Source organism: Schistocerca piceifrons, chromosome 8 (genome assembly GCF_021461385.2).
Source record: "Schistocerca piceifrons isolate TAMUIC-IGC-003096 chromosome 8, iqSchPice1.1, whole genome shotgun sequence".
Classification (NCBI taxonomy): domain Eukaryota; kingdom Metazoa; phylum Arthropoda; class Insecta; order Orthoptera; family Acrididae; genus Schistocerca; species Schistocerca piceifrons.
In genome coordinates, this window is record NC_060145.1 from 382,751,591 (window position 1) to 382,775,627 (window position 24,037).

The following is a 24,037-nucleotide window of genomic DNA, read 5'->3' on the forward strand; positions in this document are numbered from 1 at the left end:
AGTGCTCTGCGAGACAAGGTACTCCCAGAATTGAACCTGTGAAGAGAGTTCGGTGGTCATGCTTGGGTGGCTCAGATGGTAGAGCACTTGCCCACGAAAGGTAAAGGTCCCGATTTCGAGTCTCGGCCCGGCACACAGTTTTAATCTAGCAGGATGTTTCAATTGGTGAGTATATTATATTTTGGAATGGAAAAAATAGTAAAATCATGAGTAACAGTTCTTACAAGAATAAAATGGAAATAAGGAATAATTAATGGGATAGAAGTGATTGAAAGGATGATCAGTACAAAACATCATGAAATAAAAATGGAATTAACTGGGGTGTATGGTCCTAACGAAGATGCGCCTGTCGATAAGAAGAGGGATTTCTAAGAAGACTTGCAAGAAGTGGTTTATGAATGTCCAGATGGGCGTAAAAGGTTACTAATGGGGATTTAAATGTACGAATTGGAAGAAAAGATTAAATCAGACATTGTAGGATCGCAGGGCGAGGATGTAGAAATTGATAATGGAAAGAGGTTGATTAACATCTGTAAGTTTCAGAAGTGTATTATTATCATGGACAATTCAAGCATGAAGAAATACGTATGTACAACTGGGCCAATCCGTTAAGGAACCGAAAATCAATTATAATCTTTGTAATACTGCGGAGGCAGCGAGTAATTAAGGTGCAATATGTAAGGGTAAAAAGCGAAATAGAGTGTTGCCCCAATCACTTTACAGATACGTCAAAAATCGCTTTTCCGCTTAAGACCAGGATGAAACACGAGGGGAAAGAAAAGGATCCTGGAAGCACAACTACAGAGGATCCAAATTATAGGGCACCTCTGCTACAAGACGAAAGTGTGAAAATTTTATATCAGCACAGATTAAACCCATGATTAGATGTAGTGGAAGAGGACTGAAGCGCTAATGAGTTCCTGAAACACTCAATTTAGGAACCGGCGGAGGAAGCTATTAGTGTCATGGTGTCTAGTGACAGACTTTTTAACGCTGTACTGCAGAACAGGTTGGAAAATAAGATTGCGGCAAAGATGCGAGAGAATCAGGCAGTTTTTACATTTGCACGATACTGTATGGATCATATTTGTAGTCCAGAATGAGAATTTCACTCTGCAGCGGAGTGTGCGCTGATATGAAACTTCTTGGCAGATTAAAACTGTGTGCCGGACCGAGACTCAAACTCGGGACCTTTGCCTTTCGCTGGCAAGTCCTCTACCAACTGAGCTACCCAAGCACGACTCACGCCCCGTCCTCACAGCTTTACTTCCGCCAGTACCTCGTCTCCTACCTTCCAAACTTTACAGAAGCTCTCCTGCGAACCTTGCAGAACTAGCACTCCTGAAAGAAAGGATATTGCGGAGACATAGCTTAGCCACAGGCTGGGGGATGTTTCCAGAATGAGAAATTTTCACTCTGGAGCGGAGTGTGCGCTGATATGAAACTTCCTGGCAGATTTAAACTGTGTGTCGGACCGAGACTTGAACTCGGGGCAAGTGCTCTACCAACTGAGCTACCCAAGCACGACTTACGCCCCGTCCTCACAGCTTTACTTCCGCCAGTACCTCGTCTCCTGCCTTCGTCCGCAGCTCGTGGTGGTGCGGTAGCGTTCTCCCTTCCCACGCCTGGGTTCCCGGGTTCGATTACCGGCGGGGTCAGGGGTTTTCTCTGCCTCGTGCTGACTGGGTGTTGTGTGATGTCCTTAGGTTAGTTAGGTTTAAGTAGTTCTAAGTTCTAGGGGACTGATGACTATAGATGTTAAGTCCCATAGTGCTCAGAGCAATTTGAACCATTTTCTCCTACCTTCCAAACTTTACAGAAGCTCTCTTGCGAACCATTCTGGAAACATCCCCCAGGCTGTGGCTAAGCCATGTCTCCGCAATATCCTTTCTTTCAGGAGTGCTAGTTCTGCAAGGTTCGCAGGAGAGCTTTTGTAAAGTTTGGTAGGTAGGAGGCGAGGTACTGGCGGAAGTAAAGCTGTGAGGACGGGGCGTGAGTCGTGCTTGGGTAGCTCAGTTGGTAGAGGACTTGCCCGCAAAGGGCAAAGGTCCCGAGTTCGAGTCTCGGTCCGGCACACAGTTTTAATCTGGCAGGAACTTTCATATCAGCGCACACTCCGCTGCAGAGTGAAAATCTCATTCTGGAAACATCCCCCAGGCTGTGGCTAAGCCATGTCTCCGCAATATCCTTTTTACATATTTGTAGTGTTAGACAAATGAGAAGGTGTATTCTAAGGATCAGGAAGTACACCTAATAACTGTGGATTTGGAAGAACCGTGTGGTTCTGTACCCATCAACGAACAATGGAAATCGATGGAGTATATAGGTGTAGAAGCACAACAGATATCCCTAGTTGAAAGATTATATCACCAATCGTACGCAGCAATTAAAGCAGGGAGAAAGTTGAATGAGACATCTCAAGCGTCGAAAGGACTTAGACAAGGCTCCAGTATGACGCCTACCCTGTTAAAATATATATGCAATATATATAGGAACGGTGGAATCAGTTGTGCGGAGATAGTGGATTTACTTTCCAGCATGGTACTATTTACACATTACTATTTGCCGATGATCAGGTACAGATAGCGCAAAGTAGAGAGGAAGTCAAGTATATGATGAAGAAATTAAAAAGTGGCTCAAGTGGCTCTGAGCACTATGGGACATCAGTCCCCTAGAACTCAGAAGTACTTAAACCTAATTAACCTAAGGGCATCACACACATCCATGCCCGAGGCAGGATTCGAACCTGCGACCGTAGCGGTTGCTCGATTCCAGACTGAAGCGCCTAGAACCGCTCGGCTACTCCGGCCGGCTGAAGAAGTTACTGGAAGCATTAGAACGTGGCGGCCTTAGAATAGATATGAGTGAAACAGAATATCAGGCAGTGGGAGTAGATGGAAGGGATACAGTACTGCTGCAGGGAACTATTAAAGCTGTAAAGCAGTTTAAATACTTAGGACTGGTGTTCCATGCCTCGGGAAGCCGTGGAGAAGAAGTGGAAAGCTGGATCCAGCAGGCAAGAGGAGCAATTAAAACGCTAAATGGAGTTCCATGGAGCTGGACAATATCAAAAGAAAGAAAGAAGAGGATTCTGCAAACAGCGCAGAAGGATGAACCCGGAGGGAGCGGCAGAGAGCAGACAGACTGCACGGAGTAGAGATGTATAGATTAAGGATCGTAACCAGGACATCCAGGCGAGAGCGGAGAATAAATGAGGAAATTAGGAGGTAATGGACATGGAACAACCAGAAGTGAGAATAGAGCTCTTCAGTGGTACGGCCGTATACGACGAACTGAGCGAGGACGATGGCCAAAAGCTATCGTGGAACGGTCGCCGCCAAGATGAAGTAAGCGTGAATGGGCGGGATTAACATGGAGAACGAGAGAAATTGGAGTAATGAGGAAGAGAGATCTGAAAGAGGAAGATTGCCATCATGGCGAAAGCTAGCGAATGGGTATACCTGGCAGTTAATGAATAGTGAAGGAGCCCTTAAAAGTAAAAGTAAAAGTAAAGTATTTCCTTCCAAGACCAGAATGAACACATAAATATACCATATACTGTACACAAATTTGATAGGAAGCACCTATGGTTACTCCTCTAATTTTCCTTTTGATACTTTACCTCATCTATCCCCGCATATTCCTCCCATCTAAATACTTTATAAATCTTTCAACTTCTGTTGACTTCGGTTATTAGTACCAAATACAATAAAGAGTCAATTTCCACCAGCCCCCTGGGATCCATATTGTTTCCCTCTATATCTGGCAGTCGCATTTACTTCCACGAGCCAAACACAGTCACTATATCTGATACATTTCTCTTACTCTTTTAATGCGAAGATATAACAGGACACAACTACTGTTCGCTAAAACTGATGTCTACTCTGTTGTTTCGTTGGATACACGCTGCTATCCATTAAAATGGTGGACTGCAACAAACGTCATATAGTTATGACGTATATTACATTCTTGGAAATTTATTCACTCACTTAACTTTATTTGATTAGGGCTATCAGGCCCTCTCTTACATCGGACTACGGTTTCACACATAAAGTCCTTTTTTACGTCATAATTACCAAAGACATAAAAATATCAAGATGACGTATAGTATTAAAATTTTTTGAGTTTCCATTAAGACAATGTGAGTCAATAATAACGGCTACGAATTAATAAAGGTAATACTGGCAGTACTTCTCCTACTGCTGCTGCTGCTTCCACAAATAAGGATAATAATAATAACAAATATAATAATTGTAACTGTAATAATAATAATAATGACAATAATAACGATAATGATAGTAGCATATATGAAAGGAATTTATACGTATAAAAAATGTACTGAATAGCCAGAAAAACGGATGCACAAGCCTAATATCGTGAACGGTCCCCGTGAACACGCAGAAGTGCCGAAACATGACGCGGCATGGACTCGACTAATGTCTGAAGTAGTGTTGGAGGAAAATGACACCATGAATCTTGCAGGGCTGTCCCTAAATCCGTAAGAGTATGGGGGAGTGGGTGGGTGGGGGGGGGGGGAGGCGTCCCAGATACGCTCAATAATGTTCATGTCTGGAGAGTTTGGTGGCCAGCGGAGGTGTTTAAACTCACAACATTGTTCCTGGAGCCTCTATGTAGCTGTTCTGTAGCAATGCCCTGCTGGAATTGCCCAAGTCCGACGTAATGCACAATGGAAATGAGTGGATGCAGGTGATCAGACAGGATGCTTACGTACGTGTCACCTGTCAGGGTCGTATATAGACGTATCAGGGATCCCATATGACTACAACTCCAAACGCTCCACACCATTACAGAGCCACCATCAGTTTGAACAGTCCCCTGCTGACATGCAGGGTCCATTGGTTCGTGAGGTTGTCTCCATCCTCTTACGCATCTATCCGCTCGATACAATTTAAAACGAAACTCGTGCGGCCAGGCAACATGTTTCCAGTCATCAACAGTCCAATGTCACTGTTGACGGGCCCAGGCGAGGCGTAAAGCTTTGTGTCGTGCGGTCATCAAGGGTACACCATTGGGCCTTCGGCTTCGAAAATCCATATCATTGATGTTTCGTTGAATGTTTCGCACGCTGACACTTGTTGATGGCCCAACACTGAAATATGCAGCAACTTGCAGAATCGTTGCACTTCTGCCACGCAGAACGATTCTCTCCAGTCGTCGTTGGTCCCCTTCTTGCAGGATCTTCTTTCTGCCGCAGCGATGTCTGAGATTTGGTGTTTTACCGGATTCCCGATATTCACGGCACACTCGTGAAAATCCCACCTTATTGCTACCCATCCCTCGGGCGCCGACTATAACACCACGTTCAAATTGACTTAAATCTTGATAACCTTTTATTGCAGTAGCAGCAACCATTCTAACAACTGCGCCAGGCACTTGTTGTCTTATATAGGCGTTGCCGACTGCAGCGCCGTATTCTGCCTGTTTACGTATCTCTCTATTTGACTACGCATGTCTATACCAGTTTCTTTTACACTATAGTGTAGATGTTTTCTGATACAGCTAGTTCTGGGAAAAGGAAATTTTATCGGATTGCAATACTTGTAAACGAGGAATGTTTGACTGGAAAGAAGGATGTACAGGCGTAACGGATGTGTACAGGCACAGTGGTAATGATTATTGTTGCTCCTGTTGATATGTCAATAACTGTCTTCTGAAGCTTTGGATGTTATTCAGTTCTCTAATACATGCACTGCGGGAGGATATTCCGGTGTCGGGTTCTTGTTGTTAGGTAGGACTTCGAGACTGGAAAATGGAGTGGGACGGAATGGATTCCGCTCTGATGGGAACAGGTGTTCCACTGTGTTGTTCAGACAAGAACATGAAGATGGACGAGGGACATGAGGGACAGTCAAAGTTGATAAGGTAGTAGAATAGGCAGAGGATATGGAAATTTCTGCGCTTGTTTGCACAGCTGTCCATATGATAGAGAAATTTGCAACAGTCGAACATCACGGTTATGAGAAACACAGATATTTATAATCCGTTCCAGGTGCTGTGAGATTTCCTAAGACCCTTTAGGATAGACGTATCTGTATGACTAACATTCTAGCGCGGCTACATCAAATAGGTAGATGTAACGCCTTGTACATTCTCTGTGTAGAGAGTTATGCAGGGAGTTTATCATTAAGACATGAGGTTTGAATGTTGTTTGTTTGTGAGAAGTTGGTGTTGTGATTCAAGTACAGCATATGTTGGAATTCGACGGTGGCAGCATGGTAATCTAACCAGGTAGAGACTGTGGTTTCTCGTTCCACGATACTGAAGCTCGAGTCGGTCGGGATCTCACCGTTGTCATGATAATATGAAATGGATAGGTTCAGGAGGTCGTACTCAATAGTATGCAGGATCACAAGTGTCCCAAGCGACTAGTTCCCTAGAAGACGATTGCTTGCTCGATCTAGCGGGATCGCCATGCAAAGTTACGTACCATGATTCAATAGTTGGACTCGTTTGCAGCTATAAAAGTGTATACGCAAAAAGTTCGACGACGCCAGAGCATCACTGTTAGAGTTTCGGCTTCTCTTGACGTGGCAGCAGAAAGAGGCGCGCGAACAACGTTGGACACAAGTGTGGCGGCATGTCTCCTTTTCAGACAGGCCCCTTTTCTACGTAATCACGATGGACTAGTTACACACCCCTAACATCGATTTGTAGTATGATTTATGAACATATATTGTGGTCGAACGTTGTAAATTACCTCGAGCAAAACTAATTATTGACAAATAGTCAGCACGTATTCAGAAACTACTGTTCCTACGAAACATAACTAGCTCTTTATTCTCATAAAATAATGAGTGATATCGATGGAGGATTTGAACTTGATTCCGTATTTCTTTATTCCCAGAAGATTTTTTGCACTTTCCCTCTTACAAGCGAATTTTAATTAAATTGTGTGCTTACAGAATATCGTTTGATTGGATTCCCGATTGCGATTGCCTGTCAGAGAGGTCACAGTTCACAGGAACTGACGGGAAGTCACCTAGTCAGTCGGAAGTGATATCTGGCTTTCCCCAAGGCAGTGTTGTAGGCCCTCTGCTGTTCATAAATTATTTAACGATTTAGGAGGCAATCTGTGTTCAACTACACATTTGTTGCAATGCTTCCATTGCTCTGTCCAATCCCAGTCTACGGAAAGCGTCGAGATTTTTTTTTATTTATTAATTTTGTTTCGTTTTAGATAAACAAACGAACTATGGTGGTGGAAGTTTCGCTGATAAATGAAGAAGTAAGAAGCCTCAACAGAGAGTAATAGCTAGTAATATTGTGCAGTAACTTGATATGAATTCACAATTTGAAAGAAATAGAGGCCTACAAAATGCAGACCGGTGATCTATGCATTGTTTCATCATCTAGTTGCCTAAGTTGCATTCATCTTCGGAGACTAGTACTGTAGTCCTCATAAGCGTGTGTAATCTCTGGCGTCTTGGGAGCCAGCTACCTAACACGCATATGTGATGCACGTTTTTCAATTCTACGTATAGAACCTCAATTGTATGATAGTTGTGTCCGTATCTGGTACTGAAGTAGTACATTTTTATTGGAGACGCCACTGCGTATTGGTCTTCGCACTCTGCTTTGCGAGTCATGACGAGCTGTAAACGTGACAGGTTGTGTTTGCTACAGCTTTATAATGCTCAAGGCCGTAAAATTAGTTATCGCTAATAATGAAACGATGTTGTAATGAAACGATTTTTACACAAATATAATTATTTTGAAATAACCGGTTTACAACCGTGGTAAAAAGGACATTGCTACGTGCCAACATTATGAAAGGAAAACATTCCCTTTCCATCTGACTTGATGACGACAGACTCGCCGAATATTTGTGACGGATGTGTATTGCTACATGGATCTGCACTCACCTACTACACAGTAATACAAAGATGTTTCACGCTGGCGTATCGACTTTTAGCGTATGTGCTCCTTACAGTTTTTATCTGTTAATCATCAGATACAGTACGTCAAAGTGATTCTTTACAGAAAACAGCAAGGGGATAAACAAGAAAATTACCTTCAGAAAAATGATTGAAAACGCTTTATTTTCACATCCTGTTCGTTTTGCATTTCTGTTTGTAACGCTCTGTGCGGCTGAACTGCACTCTACTGTGCGGTCCGACAATCTGTGAAGAACAGTTAGAGATCGGTGCACAAGCGACATCATGCGCTACCTAATGCTTTCCAAAACGCCGCACAGAAGAATGATGTTTCTCCGGGGCTCATATCTCGGGTTCTGCTGGTGATAGAGAGGTAGTGTTATGGACAGCCCTTGGCCAGGGACCACTCATACACCAGATCCTACAATACAGAGACAAGTTTGAATACTTCACACATCCTCCGGTTTAGAAGGCGCAAATTAGTTGGTTCTTTTTGCATTACATTTTGTCTATGTTGCGCCTCAGGGGGCTTATGAAGTCAGCATTTAGTTCACGGGTGGTTCCTGAGAAAACACGTAAAACATGGTTCTCGGGAGCAGAAACCGAGCTGCGAATTTCGAGGCGGCTTTTGCGTAGGAAACAGCTGAAATTTTTGCGATGTACTCTTAAGATCAGCATATCGAAAAACTTTGAAAATTTTCTTGGCATCTTTATCCGTTTCCGAGAAACATAGGTTGAAAGTTACCCTACTTGTACACGTAAAATACGCATGTCATATCCGGTGTCACACGAAAACGTATTTTCTGAAACGGGACAGCATGGAGAACTATACTGTACAGTGTCTCAGTTATCATCAGAATGCTTCTGGGAACCCCATGATACGGTAATGTAGCACATCCAAAATACGGTACAAGCTGTAAAATCAGTTTTACGTTATTTCGATTTCACATAAGTAGCTATAAACATAAACCCGTAAATTCCTTTTCAAGTAAATGGCACCCTCTGCTGTAGCAGTGAAGTGAAGGGAACCAGTGGAAAAATGCTCCAATTATAGCACAAAAAGGCTAGTACACTCCTGTTTTAAAAGACTTTGACTGAAAAGCGGGATACCAAATACTTTATTCAACTTTCCTCAGCACATGTAAGATTTGCACAATAATTTTGGCAAGTGAAAGTATTCGCACACTGTCATGCTGTGAGGGAACGAGACAGTGGCAACAGAAAAGGGACAGTAAAGCATTAAATACAGGAAGATAGTAGACAGTGGTTGTGGTACTGAAAGAGTTAAGGAGACAGTGACGGTGTAAGAGAAAGAGAGGAATACAATGGAAGTGGAACATACCTGAGAGTGACTGAACAGTGTTACTAAAAGACTGAAGGAGACAGTGGCAGTGGGAGTGGAATAAAGAGTCAGAGAAAGTAGAAATGTGTGAGAGCCAGTGACAATGAGAGGCAGAGGTAATGACAGCGAGAGATAATGGCAGCGAGAAGAGACAGCAGCCATGGGAAGGAATGAATGAGACAGAAGCAGTTAAGAGAGAGCACGAGCAAATCAGTGACACGGAGACAGTGGTAGTAGGACAGAACGAAGGAGACTGTAGCTGTGTGACGGAAGGCAGTGACAGTTAGAGAGACACAAAGAGAAAAGGACAATTAAGTGGGATGAATAAATGAGTAAGAATGAGCAAGTGGGAGTGGATAGGTATGAGCGACATACAGCGATGGACTTATGAAACTTCCCCTTTGATTGTAAAGAATGGCTGAGCTGGAAAAACTACATTACTTGATTTTCAAACTCCACAGTGAAACTGAATGTACTGAGACATTTCTCTCTACTTATTCTGATCATTACTGAACTGACACACAGTATTTTAGCGCAACGCAGTCTGACTTTTAATAATCCCTACAAAGGAATAGCCCTAACTAACAATAACCTATGCCCTTCATGAATTACTTACCTCACAAAAATCTTCGTTACTCTAACTTCTGCAAAACAGCGAGCGCCAATACTGCCAGCTAAATAGAAGATTCTAAGTACTGAAGGCATTACCTACTGATAGGCATATAGTTAGGAAATGAAAGATTTTGATAGAGAACAAACAATGTATTTACCTTAATGGTGTTCAAAAGTCCAGTTTAACAAATTTCCTTTTTCTGACGGACACACGTCCAGATCGTCCGCTCATATTAACACTTCAGCTGGCCGGAGTGGCCGAGCGGTCCTAGTTGCTACAGTCCGGATCCGCGCGACCGCTACAGTCGCAAGTTCGAATCCTGCCTCGGGCATGGATGTGTGTGATGATGTCCTTAGGTTAGTTAGGTTTAAGTAGAGGCAGGATTCGAACCTGCGACCGTAGCGGTCACGCGGTTCCAGACAGTTGCCCAACTTTCCAGTCAGACTTTTAGAACAGGAGAATATTAGAATTGCTTTGCTCCGATAGGAGTATTTTTACGCTGGAACCTACATCTCATTGTACATCTACGTCTTTATTTCAATGCACCCTAGTGTGTTTCTGGTAGAGAGGACATATTGTTTGATTACCTATCTCCACTACCCCCATTCACTCTTATTTCCATTTAAAAATGGTACGTGGGAAGATAAGACTGTCTGTAGTATCTAGAGGCCGGAATATAATTTTATCTTTGTAGTTATCGTATGTAGAAGGAAGTACGACGAGCATTCATAAACGTTTATTATTGCTATGAAAAAATAAATTTAGGAAATTAATTTGTTTATAAACTGACGGGCCAAAACACTAATATACACATGCGTATTCAAATACAGAGATATGTTAACAGGCATAATACGGCGCTGCCGTCCGCAACTCCTATATAAGAAAGTGTCTGGCACAGTTGTTATATCGGTTACTGCTGCTACAATGGCAGGTTATCCAGATTTAAGTGAGTTTGAACGTGGTGTTATAGTCGGCGCACGAGCGATGGGAGACAGCATCTCCGAGGTAGCGATGAAGTGGGGATTTTCCCGTAATACCATTTCACGGGTGACCGTGAATATCAGGAATTCGGTAAGACATCAAATCTGCGACATCGCTGCGGTCGGAAAAACATCCTGCAAGAACGACTGAAGAGAATCTTTCAATGTGACAGAAGTGAAATCCTTCGGCAAGCTGCTGTAGATTTCGATGTTGGGCCATCAACAAGTGTCAACGCGCGAACCATTCAACGAAACATCATCAATATGCGCTTTCGGAGCCGAAGGCCCACTCGTGTACCCTTGATGACTGCACGATAAAAAGCTCTACGTCTCGGCTGGGCCCGCCAACACCGACATTCTACTGTTCATAACTGGAAACATGCTGCCTGGTCGGACGAGCCTAGTTTCAAACTGTATCGTGCGGATGGCCTTGCACGGATATGGAGACAACCTCATGATCCATGGACCATGCATGTTAGCAGGGGACTGATAAAGCTGGTACCGGCTCTGTGATTGTGTGGGGCACCTGATACGTCTAGGTACGACTTTGACAAATGACACATAAGTAAGCATCCTGTCTGATCACTTGCATCCATTCATGTCCATTGTGCATTCCGGCACATTTGGGCTATTTCAGCAGGACAATGCTACACCCCTCACGTCTAGAATTGTTTCCTAGTGGGTCCAGGAGCAATCTTCTCAGATTAAACACGTCCGCTGGTCACCGAGCTCCCTAGACATGAACATTATCGAGCATGTCGGGGATGCCTTGCAAAGTGGTGTTCAGAAAAATTCTACATCCCCTCGTACTCTTACGGTTTTATGGACAACCCTGCAGGATTCATGATGTCAATTCCCTCCAGCACTACTTAAGACATTACATTAGACTAGTCCTGTTGCGGCACTTCTGCGTGCGTTCAGGGGCCCTACAGGACATTAGGCGGGTGTACCAGTATCTTTGGCTCTTCAGTGTATATGCACTTACACGTCTGCAGCCAAGTTGCAATTGAAATCCCAGCGTGAGTGTTCCATAACTCACAACAGCGGAGGAAAACGGATAAAGTTTAGTATCGGGTGGGAATTTATTTTCTGCTAGCAATCAGTATCAGTTGGTGGTCCTGGTTTACCAAGGACGTGTGAAGGCCCTGTTAGGCCGAATACAGCTCGAAGTCGGACCTGCCTGTAGAGTGCTATTGGCGCCCTCATGCAGGTTGGAGTGTAACTGTCGGCTGCTCGACTGTTGAACGAAGTGAGCCTGCTGTGGGCGCTGTTGTATGCCCATATTATGGACTGTATGTTGAGACCTGTTTATGATGGGCATTAACTTTGTTCTCAACCTATGTAAGAGCCATCCTGGTTCCCTTCGGGCCAAATTGACATTGTGTCGTTCCTGCGGTCCGCCGTTGAGAGCCAAAGACGTTCGTTTGTGTTTTGGTTGTTGGCTGTGTCTCGTAGATTTTTTTGACACGTATTCACCGTTTGTGGATAAATTTTGTTGTCTACTCGCCACGCTATTGAGCAACATGGCTGTCTTGTTGGTGTGTGCAAGATACACGTTTTGTCACATCATTCTGTAGGTTATCTCCTGATTTTTTTTTACCTACTCCATAATTGCCAGCCTTCTTTAAAGTGTCTTGCATTTTAATGAAATAGAGTTTTCCATTACAGTAGTGTTTACAACAATTACAGCTAGTGTTAATTGTTAATTCCCTACCTGAGGTATTATCTAGTGTCTTGATTTTATGGAAACAGTGTTTATTCAATGCTCGTCAGCTTGTAATTCATTGATGGTTTCGTCATTCCATTAAAATAATGTTTAGCGCTTCGTACTTGCTCAATTGGCTTAATTCACTAACGTCCTGTGTTTCATCATAATAGTGTTAAATTCGATGAGTGCTTATTACACTTCTTTTAAAACCAAGATCCCACAAAATATCTTTTATTCAAGACAATCGGTTTCAACCGTCGTAGCCGTCATCTTCAGGTCTTAAACATATTTGTGTAGCAAAACATGTTCATTTTACGCTGCACCTCATGCACAAGATGTAAGCAGATAAAACTCAGCATCCACTTGACATCTTGTGCATGACGTTCAGCGCAAAATGAACATGTTTTACTACAAAATAATGTCAAAGACCTGAAGATGACAGCTGAGACCGTTGATACCGGTTGACGTGAATAAAAATCATTTTGTACGATCTTAGTTTCTCAATGGTTTTCAACAATTAAAACAGATCGCCCTTCAACACCCTCATAATAATAAAATTTAATTCTTTTAATGTATTAGTTTTATATTTAATTATAAACATGTTCAATTCTGGTAGTACATATACGTTACAGGAGAGGTTAACCTTTATTTAATGTTTTATATATCAGGGGCTTCATATTATGCTTCGTACATCTACATCTGCAATGGGCACCACGTCAAATTCTTTCCGGAAGTCTGGAAATATGGAATCTGCCTGTTGCTCTTTGGTCTGTATGTCGAGATTCATCAAACGATATTGTAATACATCTGAGGAAAAAGTATCTATTTTGTTAAAGCATCTGACAAGGTGATTACACAACTAGCCACCTGTGTGATAATAATCTTGTCTTTGTTTATCTACCTTTCCTGCCCACAGGGCTTAGTTGATTCCGTCTATATCTTTGGTTGGCTATCACCACTGTTTCCTTTTTGTGATCTCTGAAATTAAGCGCCTTCCTTGCTTTTGTGTTTTGTATATTAACAGTATATGATTTAATCAACTGATTTCTTCTAAATCCCTCCTGAGTAAATCTAAACGATACCTTCTAGAGGCGGCCTTTAGTATACATTTAACCTGATGTTTTGCTCGGCACTGTCATTGCACTGTAAAGCTCTCTGTGTTTGAGATTAAGATCTTCCAGAATAGTTACTAATTTCTGTAAATCCTGAATGAAGCCGTTAATTCTGCTCCCCTTTATTTGTCATGGTTTCTAGTAAGCGTCCTTGTAGTCTGATTCCGTCCGGTTAAGCTTCATTAGTGTTACCGATAAATTGATATTTATGGGCGATGCATCATATCCCTTAGTGTAAACTGTGCATGAAATGTTAATTGAAATGGCTTTGCCATGTGACATACTTATCATTGCACCTTAAGCCGTTTGCGCAGCTGCTAAGAGCAGTTACTTGATTCTTTCTGACCTTTAACTCCTTGTTAACCATTTATACTGCAACTGCTCAATACTTTAAATTACTTTGGCTTCGTCGTGAAAGACACTCGTAATTAGGCCTTAAACTGTTTGCGCAGATGTTAAGAATATTCAACTGATTTTCTTGTATTACCTATTAACTAGTTAGTACTTGAATTATTTGATAATTTACTTTCGAACTGACAACATAGGGCAGCTTTGTTGACTTCTTCAAAATCTCCTGTATTTTTAGTTATTTTTCATCACATTTCTCTCACGTATTTCAGGGACTGTATCTAACGGTGTGTTTTTCCATTGTAAAAGCTCTATTTTTTTTTAATAAATTACGTTTCTATTATCCTCTCTTTTGTGATCTCAGTACCTTTCAACTACCTAAACAGTTCCCTACCGCTTCATTTCTGGTAACTATTACAGAAGCTGCCAGGTCCGTATGCGAGGTGCGTATTAGCGGCTTTGCATCGCTTCGCAGTCGTATTCAAATACAGGTAATGTAAATTTTCTCAATAGTGTTCTTGGGAAAGATCATCGCCTTTCCTCCAGGGATTCCCTTTTGCGTTGCAAAAGGATACTGCTAATACATGCACGTTGCTCGAACCTACAAGAAACAAATCTAGTGGCCCGCCTCTTAATTACTTCGATGTCTTCCTTTAACCCGACCTGGATCTGATTCAAGAATAGGTCGTACTAGCATCGTATATGCGTCTTGTTTGCAGATGAACCGCACTTTATCAAAATTCTGCCATTAAAGCGAAGTCTATCATTCGTCTTCCCTATCAGATCCCTCACATGATCGTTGCTTTCCATATCGCTTTGTAACGTTACGCCCAGATATTTAAGCGACGTGACTACGTGAAACAGGACAATAATAATGCTTATCCGAAAATTTCGCGTTTGTTTTTCCTACTTGTATGCATTAACTTATATTTATCTACATTTAGAGTTAGTTGTCATTCATCATACCACCTATAAATTTTGTCTAAGTCATCATGCATCCTCCGACAGTCACTCAACTTCGGCATCTTCCCGTACACCACACAATCATCAGCAAATAACTGCAGACCTCCGCCCACCCTGCCCGCCAGGTCATTTATGTATGTAGAAAATAACAGCGGTCCTATCAAGCTTCCCTAGGGCACTTTAGACCATAGCCTTGTCTTTGATGAACACTTACCGTCGAGGCTAATATAATGGGTGCAATTAGTTGAGAAGTCTTCGAGCCAGTCACATATCTGGGAAACTACTCTATAAGCTCGTATCTTCATTAACGGTCACGAGTGGGCGTACCGTGTCAAATACTTTCTGGAAATCTAGGAATGTGAAGTATGGCTGTTGCCATTCGTAGTATGACATTTAAGTGGAGGGCAAGCTGACTTTCGCACGCGGTGTGCTTACTAATACCGTGCTGTTTCGTGGACATAAGCTTTTCACTCTCAACGAAATTTCTTGTATTCGAGCTAAGAATATTTTCAAAAATTTTATAGCAAACCTTTTTTAAGAGTGTAATTTTTGCGGTCCGTTTATATACGCTTCTTATACTCAGGAGATACTTACTTTTTTTTCCAGTGATTCGGGACTTGACACTGGGCGAGAGATCCTCGGCACATGAAAGCTAAACAAGGGGCCAATGCCGTGGACTTTTTGTAAAACCGAAGTAGGATTCCATCCGCACATAGACTTACTTGTCTCAGACTCTATCAGTTGTTTCTCTACGCCAGGGATGCTTATTTCTATATCGCCGATAATTGAGTCGATGGGCAAACGACGGAATGTTTGATTCTCTTGCGTGAACGGATTCTTAAACACGAAATTTAAAAATTTCGTTTTGCTATCTTCAGTTGTGTGAGTTAGCGAGCATTCAGTTCTCATTTAAATATATGGCCGAAGGTGTCAGCCTACAGGTTCTGTGAAACGAACACTGTGGTCCAGGACCGTGTGCCACAAACGGCGCAGATTCAGCACGAGATGGGGAAACTCCCAGGCATCTATTGTGTATTGAGGCCTAAGCACTGTAGTGTGCGAGTGGGACAGACCAGAACCGACGTCATAGGGAAACCCAGCAGAAGGGGTTTGTGGCCGAGGAGATGTAGCAGTGTTAAATACGGAGGACCTATGATCGGCTATAAAGGGAAACATTTATAGAAACTATTTAATTCTTTAGTAATGCAGGGAATGAAGCCACCATAATTTTAATCAGCCATCCTCTATAAATTTTCATGGTGATCCCAATAAAACTTGAATATTAACTATCGACATTACATGTAAAAGCTCATCATTAAAATGGCAAACGTTGTAAATATCAACTCTGTAACTTTATTTGTTTAAAAGGTATAGTAAATTTCAATTATCAGTATTTACAGTTAAGCATCAGATCATCATTTCCTCCACACAAAACACACTGAACGATGAGAGCATGACACCTTATTCGATCATTAGGTAATGGAATATGTGTTGTAAAGTTTAGTGCATAATAGCTACTTTTGTTCTTTATTTATTTATCAGAAAGCACATTGGTGCAAGGCTACTGGCCGTGGCATTCAAACCTAAGAAGGAAATTGTATTGGTTTTATCTAACAGAATTTAACTTTTATTATGTAATGGATATTTTTGTTACTCTGTTTAGAACGTGAAAGTGGTCAAGCTTTGATTGTTTAAATACACTCCTGGAAATGGAAAAAAGAACACATTGACACCGGTGTGTCACACCCACCATACTTGCTCCGGACACTGCGAGAGGGCTGTACAAGCAATGATCACACGCACGGCACAGCGGACACACCAGGAACCGCGGTGTTGGCCGTCGAATGGCGCTAGCTGCGCAGCATTTGTGCACCGCCGCCGTCAGTGTCAGCCAGTTTGCCGTGGCATACGGAGCTCCATCGCAGTCTTTAACACTGGTAGCATGCCACGACAGCGTGGACGTGAACCGTATGTGCAGTTGACGGACTTTGAGCGAGGGCGTATAGTGGGCATGCGGGAGGCCGGGTGGACGTACCACCGAATTGCTCAACACATGGGGCGTGAGGTCTCCACAGTACATCGATGTTGTCGTCAGTGGTCGGCGGAAGGTGCACGTGCCCGTCGACCTGGGACCGGACCGCAGCGACGCACGAATGCACGCCAAGACCGTAGGATCCTACGCAGTGCCGTAGGGGACCGCACCGCCACTTCCCAGCAAATTAGGGACACTGTTGCTCCTGGGGCATCGGCGAGGACCATTCGCAACCGTCTCCATGAAGCTGGGCTACGGTCCCGCACACCGTTAGGCCGTCTTCCGCTCACGCCCCAACATCGTGCAGCCCGCCTCCAGTGGTGTCGCGACAGGCGTGAATGGAGGGACGAATGGAGACGTGTCGTCTTCAGCGATGAGAGTCGCTTCTGCCTTGGTGCCAATGATGGTCGTATGCGTGTTTGGCACCGTGCAGGTGAGCGCCACAATCAGGACTGCATACGACCGAGGCACACAGGGCCAACACCCGGCATCATGGTGTGGGGAGCGATCTCCTACACTGGCCGTACACCACTGGTGATCGTTGAGGGGACACTGAATAGTGCACGGTACATCCAAACCGTCATCGAACCCATCGTTCTACCATTCCTAGACCGGCAAGGGAACTTGCTGTTCCAACAGGACAATGCACGTCCGCATGTATCCCGTGCCACCCAACGTGCTCTAGAAGGTGTAAGTCAACTACCCTGGCCAGCAAGATCTCCGGATCTGTCCCCCATTGAGCATGTTTGGGACTGGATGAAGCGTCGTCTCACGCGGTCTGCACGTCCAGCACGAACGCTGGTCCAACTGAGGCGCCAGGTGGAAATGGCATGGCAAGCCATTCCACAGGACTACATCCAGCATCTCTACGATCGTCTCCATGGGAGAATAGCAGCCTGCATTGCTGCGAAAGGTGGATATACACTGTACTAGTGCCGACATTGTGCATGCTCTGTTGCCTGTGTCTATGTGTCTGTGGTTCTGTCAGTGTGATCATGTGATGTATCTGACCCCAGGAATGTGTCAATAAAGTTTCCCCTTCCTGGGACAATGAATTCACGGTGTTCTTATTTCAATTTCCAGGAGTGTATGTTAAAATGTGACGTAATGTAGAATAAGCTGTAGCCAATCAGATGCATGGCTTCAGCAAAAGGAAACTGCCCTAAGTTGAGTGAGCATATTCGGAGAGCGGGAAACGCGGGCCGGGGACGGGCAGAGGGTCATTGCGGGTGCTTACGCGAAAGCGGACAGTTCGGCTGGAGAAACCGAACGATATACAGTTCGTATGCAGACCCGAAAGCGAACCGTCGGTCTTTAGGCAGCTAGGAAGTGAAGAACGCCTTTCGCATTGTGTAGTATCGCGGGACTTAGTCTCGCAGCGGTGTGCAGCCGCTCGCCTGGTGTGAACTCTTAACTTTTCGCGTAGGTAACTTGTATTACGCGATGAGATTGTGAATGATCGAGCTGTGTCAAATGGATATGCGCTCAAGTGTAACAGTAACTCTAAATACGACCACTTTCGCTATTACTTTGCTTTCTGAATAAACATTATTGTAACCAAATCACAACTGTGTGGCCTACATCATTTATGGGTCGTTATTTTATTTCCTGATATTATGATTACTGTTATTATATGTTATGTTCCTATTTCGCAAACTTGCTATCAGCCAGACAATTTAACGAAAGGGTCAGAAGTGTCTACTTTAAGGTGTGTAATGAGACACGTGCGGTTCAACCTCTAGCCGAGTTTCAGCCAAGACATTTCGACGTAGATGAACCGCATGTGAGCCCGAACATCTTTCGGATGTTAGCTCGTAACTGCCGCACCAGACTGCTCCGCGGATGGCTGGTTGGAGGTTTCGTGAATGTATTTATTGTATGGGCACAATGTGCCCATTCATTATCGTCGTGAAATATGAACCCATCGTCGAAATTCTGACTGTATTATTGGGCACTAGAATATATCGCCCACATAACCTGTCGAGGTAGTTCACAGCCCTATGCCACCCGTAAAACAGAGTAGTCCAAAACTTGAAGACCCACTTTCCGTGCTGCTCATGTGTGACGATATACCGAAAATGTGCCTTGCTATCTGGCTGGCCATATGCACACTCTCTTCTGCGCTCACCAAACCTGAGACGAGTCCTACACTCGTCGGTGTAGAGGATCCGAAAATGGTTCAAATGGCTCTGAGCACTATGGGATTTAACATATGAGGTCATCAGTCCCCTAGAAATTAGTACTTAACCCCAACTAAGCTAAGGACATCACACACATCCGTGCTCGTGGCAGGATTCGAACTTGCGACCGTAGCGGTCACGCGGTTCCAGACTGAAGCGCCTAGAATCGCTCGGCGACACCGGCTGGCGTAAAGGATCCGACTGTGTGACCCGGGTCCTACTCCTGATGTTCCTATGACCACCCTCTTCGCGCATCTTATTACTGGGGGTTTCATTCTTTGTTCTTAATGGACTCCTAGACGAGAGATGAATCGAGTGGGCATGGCTGGGTACTACCTATATAAGGGTTGACAGAGTTCTTCAAAAACGCATTGCCCAGGTCTGCTGTATTCATAGGCATGATCAAACATTAAGACTTAATTTGTGGAAGGTGAGAGCCGCTGAGAACAATTGCTTTCATGGGAACAAATAAATTTCTTGTCATGTTAATCGGCAAACTTATTTAAGTAATGTTTCTATTGAAAGTCTGTCAGCTGATGAGCTCTTCCAAATTTTATGTGTAGGGACTTAAGGAAGTACGTTACACATGTCGCCCCACGCTTCAGACACAGTTCTGCTTCAGTACAGATAACGGGTGCTTCACAGTGTGCGATTGAAATGGCCCGGCAACTGGAAACGTCCTCCAAAAATTAAGAAAGCAGAGCAGAACGATTATTTAGGTCCGACTTCTAAAACAAACACAGATTTACCGTTAAATTCTCGCGGTATATGACCCTATTGTAATGTCGCGACCATCCGTAGGAAAATGGTGCCAACAGTTTGACCAACGCTGAAAAAGAATAGGTTATGATGATATGGCAGTCCATAATTTGTGGCATAAAGATACCTATCAATTTTTCAAGATGGAAGAACATCTAGCAGAAAGACAATTTCCAACGATGAAGACGTTCACTCAACGGTTCTCGAATGTCTCCGTCGTCTGGGAGTTCTGGTAGAGCACTTGCCCGCGAAAGGCAAAGGTTCCGTTTTCGAATCTCGGTCCGGCACACAGTTTTAATCTGCCAGGAAGTTTCATCCAATAGAGCGTTCCGACCTGTGCTTTCAGAGACTTGATGGCTATATTGACAAACAGGGTGGTGGTCAGAAACAGTCTGAAAAGCTAGTAAGGGTGTTTCAGGCTATCTTGTGCTGACAAATAAATCTTAAGAAAGAAATTCGACACGTTGCGCCGTTTTGGATTAACTAGTATTGAATCAGGCCGTCGCGGGCGCAAATTCAAATGGCCCGCCAGATACAGCCAGTGTAAGTTATCCTCATGGCGTAGTTGCTGGCGCACGAGACAGCTCAGGTTTCGGCTCGGGTTCGATCTTTACTACCACCCAATGTCCTACTTTTATATCGTTTTAGGAAAGCAAACGAAGAACATGTTTGGCGACACCGTCTCTGTCGTGCCACTTAAATTTACGAGCTACGCTTCATTGGCTATTTCAATGCTAATTAGCTCGGAAACGGTTAACAATTAGTCCTTAGCACAACCTACGCTGCAGCACCCTTACAAGTTTTCCAGACTGTATATGCCTCCCCATATATTGTCACATATCAGGATAATTTTGAAGTATAGAGTAGCATTCAATAAGAGTTACTTGCCCTGTCATAATTTTGTGTAACTTACTTTATCAAGTGTTCTCGTTCACGTGTCCCTACAAATGAGAGAGATCATGTGACATATGATTCATATGCACCATGAACTATAGTCGTAATCGTCGAGAAGCACTGACCGATAAATGCCAAAACGAATATATGGCCTGTACTCTTGCCCAATCTCAATTCTTTGGTTTCATAGGAATCATAGGAGACATAATTTTTCGAATGGACATTGTGAATACACTGTATCAGTGGGCACGGAATTGTGGAAAACCCATGCGGAGTTTTCTGGTAATTTTTAGGGTATCACAATCTTTGACGAGACGAGTTGACACATATTTAGAAACAAAAGCACAATATTTTGAACAGTTGCTATGAGTTTCTGTGATCTGATGATGTAGTGAACAACTTATAAATAGCTAAGTGCCATGTGAAAAGCGAAATAGTATAAATTTTTCAGTAATAACTGGTAAACGAGACATTTATGAAGAGGTGCTAACACAGAAAATAATTGCATTTAGGAGTGGGGGAACTGCTCTAAAAGTTTGTCCAAGGATAATGTATTTTTGTTACATCTTGTCTATTACACAAGGTACCAGCTAAAACGTGAATTTTTGCTTGGCTGTGGAGAGTGAAAAAGAAATTCTCACAATTTTCACTCTCGAAACAGCTTTGAGTTCTTACTGGATTCATTATAACCTTAAGTTGTTGGCACATATGCTTCTACGGACTATGCTCATTTTATATATTACCAGAAAATGTCAGAAGACCGTTATCTGTGTCTATGTATTAATGGCAGATTGTTTCATTAATGACAGAGGGTTTTATTAATGACAGATCGTTTTATGTCGATATTTAATCGTATATGGTTTCAGTATATTATTTATATTATGATATCAGCACTATATACGAAACAAACGCTGAAGTTACACAAACAATAAATTTCATGTGCACTTCAAATAGCTTCTCTTATTTCTAAGGGTGTGTGTGTGTTGTGGGAGGGTAATGTACATGACTGTGTGTGTGTGCATGTATGTGTACACATACTACAGAGTAAATATTAACTTATTTTCATGTGCCAAAAAATAATTGTTTTTTTTTTCATAGTTAATATTGCCACTCATCGACCATTTACATTACATAGTTTAAAATGTGTTTACCTAATGCGTGACGTTTTTAAAATGATATTTTGAAACAAACGTACATAGACACTTACACACACACACACACACACACACACACACACACACACACACACACAGAGACTGTATGATCAAACACTGTTATACGCAGTAATCAAGTAAAAACGACTTCATTTGATATTTGCTATTGTCCTTTTGTATATCAACAGATTTAACTTACCTTTATCACAATGAAATATTTATATCTATGGCGGCACAGTTCGCCGTATGTTTTGAATCGGATGCTGGAGACCAGTTTTATGCTTATGATGTATGTATGAGCGCTGTTGGCCAACAATTAACGATGATATCTATGAAAGAGTAAATGTATCACAAAATAGTTGTGAATATGCCTGTATGTTTAAGCAATTCTCTGTGGCAGATATGTTTCACTAATTTTTACTCTTAATACTGTATGTCAAAGTGCAGAATTTCGACACACATTTATTGAGAATGACAAAAACGACCGGAAACGTTTCACAAACTGTAGTAGTAAACACTGGAAACAAGGATTTCACAGAAAATTATGTTTGATAATCTACTTTCTAGGTATGTTTATACATTTCTAAAAGCGTTTGTAAACGTATTGTACTGCATAGGTTCTTGTTCTTGAATTCAGTCTGGTAGCCTAGTATACTGTTTTGGTTACTGTCTATAGTGCTGTCCATAAATATAACTATGCGTCAGCCGGCTGCAGAAACTGTCTTCTAATGGAAGTTATTATAATTTCAGTATGTTAGAAACTGAAAATTATGGTTTCGCAAAACATAACTCTAGCTTAACTGGAAATGTCTATTGGGATCGTTAACTAAACAAAAAACTAGCTTTAATTAAAGTCACTAGATTCTTCACAAACAGCAGATATGAACATGTTTCCGTGTTTGAAAATAACACACACATATTGTAAACAAAACATATGTCGCTTCTGATGGAGACATTGAATGACATGCAACAGGTGCTGCATCTAAATAGTCTAAAAATGTCGAAGAATGGCTAGACAAATTCTAAGTACAATACTTTTATTTCCTTCTTTGCAAATACATAACAAGAAGCATTAATATATCAAAACAGCGTGCACTAATTAAAATTTACTGTATACACATCAAGGTAGACGAAAAGAAGAACAGCATATGACTAACTCAAAACAAAAACTGAAACCGTTTGCAAGAATCACATACCTGTACAAGAGAAGCTCGCTGACAGTTCCGCGGCGACCAGAAGCAGCTTTTGCAGGATGTGTCCACGTGTCGTGCGTCGAAAGCGTCGCGACGCGTCGTTGCTGCCTCCGACGTTCGCGGCGCCGCTCCCCTGCTCACTCTGACGTAGGCTACCCGCGCTACGTCGCGCTATATACGAGGACTCCTGCATACCACAGCGCATGCGCTGGGCCCACCCCGTGCTGGGGTATACGGCCGGAATGCAGCGTCACTCGCTTTCTACTGTTCATCCGCCACGCTCACGCGCCTGCGCACTTGCGCCGCTACCTTCATACCGCGCAGTTGTCTCTCAGTTGCGTCCCCGCTGCCGAGGTGGGAGCATGTAACACTGCTGTCCGTTACGTGTGACTGATATACACGATTTTTATTCCAGAAACGGATTTATTGGACACATGGCAATTTATGCGAGCTCTTTTCTAAACCGTAACCAGTAATTTCTTTTCTTTTCGGACATCTACAAGACTATTAATGTTCATTAAAGACATAAACGCATACATCACTTAGCAAGTATATGACAGAAATATACTCCGGTTTTCAATATCTCAGCGAATGCAGTGTTCAGATCTTAAATTAAGGATTTCATTTTTTATTGGTGTTAGAGGAGCTAGTTCCCGAAGTTATCTTTATTAAGAGTGTGTCATTTTTTCGGAACGAATTATTGTTGATCTGGGTGAATCAGAAATCGGTTTTAATGCGCAATGTCACAGCTGACACAGCAACTCGTTCGATTTCTCTAATTGTTAAAATCACTCGGTGCCTGTTATTTTGTACTTTTTGTAGAATATTTCGCGTAAACCAGGAATAGCTTAATGTTTGAAAATT

General features: G+C 42.8%; 1 protein-coding gene across 1 annotated transcript in view; it reads right to left on the reverse strand.

The window, feature by feature from the left end:
* The window catches only part of LOC124712366 (protein O-mannosyl-transferase TMTC2-like), a 124,185-nt gene extending 100,884 nt beyond the window's left edge, over positions 1-23,301 (reverse strand). The window contains exon 1 of the mRNA XM_047242661.1: positions 23,177-23,301. The gene's annotated coding sequence lies outside the window, so the exon portion shown is untranslated. The remainder of the gene's footprint in view (positions 1-23,176) is intronic.
* Positions 23,302-24,037: the final 736 nt, after the last annotated feature.